The following is a 3,904-nucleotide window of genomic DNA, read 5'->3' on the forward strand; positions in this document are numbered from 1 at the left end:
ATTCTCTTGTATTGTATTGTATTGTATTGTATTGTATTGTATTGTATTGTATTGTATTGTATTGTATTGTATTGTATTGTATCGTATTGTGCTTTCTCCCCAACTACATTAACTTTTAACACTCTATTGAAGTGAAACATACAGACACACAAGTATACACATAATTAGTTCACAGCTTGCTGAGAAACAACATCCATGTAACCAGAACCCAGTTTAAGGAATAGAAAATCACCACTTCCCTAGAAATTCCTGATTCCCTTGCTGTCACTATCAGAGTGATGATGTTCTATCCCCTAAACTGGATTCTGATTATATGGATGTTGTTTCTTAGCAAGGTATGCACTAATTACGTGTATACTTATATGTCTGTTAACTCTTAACTTTCAACAACATTGATTGGCTTTATATGTTTTGTATTTTACAAAAATGAAGGTTGTTTTGGTTGGCTTGTCTTGCCTAACATTGTATTTGTAGAATTCATTTGTTTTTGTACAGGATTGTAGTTCATTAATGCTCATTGCTGAATATTCTCTTGTGTGACTATACCACAATTAAATGATCTGTTCTACAGTTGATGTACATTTGGTTACTGTTGGTTTTGTCATTAAGAATCATGTTTTCATCTATATTTATGCACATGTGTATATATTTGGAGGCTATACATATTATTTATGTAGACACATAAAACATGTGTGCAAAAATACAGCCTCATGAGTAGCTGGTGCAACAGGTCTGACAAATTTTATCAATTTTTTCACTTCCACTAGGCATGTATGAGAGTTTCCCCTGCCAGCCCTCAGAATTTTCTCACTTTTATGTTTTAGCCATTTTAGTAGATTCTTAAAGTTCCAAAATGACAGAAATAAGTTATTTTTTCCTTTAAAAATTCTTCACAGTATCTCCTATATAAATATCTCAGGGGAAAATGTTAAATAATCTGCTAAGAAAATTCTATTATTTTCTTTTTATTTTCAGTAAAATATAGAGTTCAGTACTTGAACTTTAATAAGAGTAGAATTCAGAAAGGGAAAAAATAAAAATCTGAATTCAGTTTCAAGCCTTTCCCGTTACCCAAGTCTGCTCTATCTCTTTCCTCTACTTCTAAAGCTACATTAAATTATACCCTCTAAACTGTTCCCTTCCCACTGAATACATTTCTTCTTCTATCTGCCCTTGAAGCTTAAGCTCCTGGGCTCTAACTACCTGGTGTAATCCTTTTACTTTGCAGATCTCATTAGACATCCAGCCCCAGGTACAATCTCCTCCACTGAGCCTCATTTAAACTGCTACTTCTTAGCATATTTGGGTATTATTCTTTCCATTCCATTGTGCTTATGGTCACAGCCACTTGTCTTTTGATTGTTCTGAAGTGAATTTACATTTAGTTCCTCATTCTAATGGTTTATTCTTAGAAGGCAGTGACCCCAGAATCTAGGAAGGTATGGCCACACTTGCATTGCTCAAAAAACACTTTTTGGCCTGTTACAATATCATTAGCTTTTGTCTTCTAGTTTTAGGGGTCAAGAAAATAGTGTAGAAGTTAGGGTTCATAAAGTCTAAATATAACCTGATAAACACATACCTGAGTAATTTTCCAATGCTGAAAATATTTCAAAGGAAATCTTGCTGGTCACTTCTAATTAAACCAGAATATACTGACTGAGCAGTGGGATCTACTGGTGGCCTCACAGACTGCCTCTGTGTCACTTGGGGTGCCACTTTAGGGTACAGATTCCTGGTCTCATGCCTTTAAAATCTGACTCTATAGAATTGGAATGGCAATCTCTATCATAACTTTTATACAGTTAACTCTGATGCATAGACTGGCTTGGAAATCAACTGAGTCTGAAAATAAGGTTCTCCGTGGAAATAAATTATCAAGAGAGATGTTGAGAAGGTACTGTGATAAAATGATTTGGATTTAGCATTGAAGTTTAAGTCTTAGCACTAACACTTAGGTATGAAACAATGGGCAAATTATCAACCCTTTTGCACTCTGGATACCTTTCTGTCAAGTAAAAATGACATCAGGGGCCGGGCGCGGTGGCTCAAGCCTGTAATCCCAGCACTTTGGGAGGCCGAGACGGGCGGATCACAAGGTCAGGAGATCGAGACCATCCTGGCGAACACAGTGAAACCCCGTCTCTACTAAAAATACAAAAATCTAGCGGGGCGAGGTGGCGGGCGCCTGTAGTCCCAGCTACTTGGGAGGCTGAGGCAGGAGAATGGCGGGAACCCAGGAGGCGGAGCTTGCAGTGAGCTGAGATCCGGCCACTACACTCCAGCCTGGGAGACAGAGCAAGACTCCGCCTCAAAAAAAAAAAAAAAAAAAAAAAAAAAAATGACATCAGGGATCTGTTTTAGTTACTATATACTGAGTAACATATTACGTAAAACTTCACATACTAAAACACAGTTTATTTTTCTCACAATTCATTGGGTGAGGAATTGTTAGAAGGGCCAAGGTTAGTGATTCTCTTTCACGATAGTAAAGGCAACCTGCATGGGTTGCTGTCAGATATCATCTAGGGTTGTAGTTATCCAGAGGATATCCAAAATGGCACATTCACATGACCACAAGTTGATGCCAGCTGTTGCTAGAGGATTAGGTGAGTTGTCTACGGGGTCACCTACAATGACTTTCATATGGAAATTAGACTTATTTTTTCAATTTTTATTTTTTTTTTAATTTTACATGGTGCATAGTAGAGATAGATGTTTATGGAATATATAGTCTATTTTGATGCAGGCATACAAAGTATAATAATCACACCTGGGCAAATGAGGTATCAATTGGCTCAAGCATTTATCCCTTATGTTACAAAGAATCCATTTGTACACTTATAGTTATTTTTACATGTATAATTAAATTATTATTAATTACAGTCATCCCATTGTGCTATCAAATAGTAGGTCTTCACTCTTTTTTATTCCATTAACTAGCTCCACTTCTTCCTCCAATGCACTACTACACTTCCCAGGTTCTCATACCCATCCTTCTACTCTCTATCTTTGTAGGTTTAATTGTTTTTATTTTTAGCTCCCACAAGTAAGTGAGAACATGCTAAGTTTGTCTTTCTGTTCCTGGATTATTGTATTTGACTTAAAGACCTACGGTTCACTCTGATATTGCAAATAACAGGATGTCATTCTTTTTCATGGCTGCATTATACTCCATTGAGTATATTTACATTTTCTTCATGCAGTCCTCTATTGGTTGATACTTAGATTGCTTCCAAATATTGGCTATTGTGTACAGTGTTGCAACAAACATGGGAATGCAGATATCTCTTCCATATACTGATTTGGTTTTTGTTGCGTATATACGTAGCAGCAGGATTGCTGGATCTATTTTCAGCTTTTTATACAAATCTCCAAAATGGCCTCTATAATGATCATCCTATTTTACATTTCCACCAACATTGTTTGAGAGTTCCCTTTTCTCCACATTCTTGCCAGCATTTGTAACTGCCTATTTGGATAAAAGTTATTTTAATGGGGGTGAGATAATATCTCATTGTAGTTTTGATTTTCATTTCTCTAATGATCAATGATGTTGATCACCTTTTCATAAGCCTATAGGTCTTCTTTTGAAAAATGTCTATTCAGATTTTTTTGGCTAATTTATAAGTTGAATTATTAGATTTTAAAAAAATACGGTTGTTGGCTTCCTTGTATATTGTGGTGATTAATTCCTTGTCAGATGGATATTTGGCAAAGTTTTCTCCTGTTCTGCATGTTGTTTCTTCACTCTGTTAATTGCTTTCCTCTATTGTGCAAAAGCTTTTCAGCTTCCTGTGACCTTATTTGTCTAATTTTGCTTTGTTTGCCTGTGCTTGTGGGGTAGTACTCAAGAAATCTTTGCCCAGTCCACTGTCCTGGAGAGTTTCCCCAATAGTTTCTT

The sequence above is a fragment of the Rhinopithecus roxellana genome, chromosome 22, assembly GCF_007565055.1.
Source record: "Rhinopithecus roxellana isolate Shanxi Qingling chromosome 22, ASM756505v1, whole genome shotgun sequence".
In the NCBI taxonomy this organism is placed as follows: Eukaryota; Metazoa; Chordata; class Mammalia; order Primates; family Cercopithecidae; genus Rhinopithecus; species Rhinopithecus roxellana.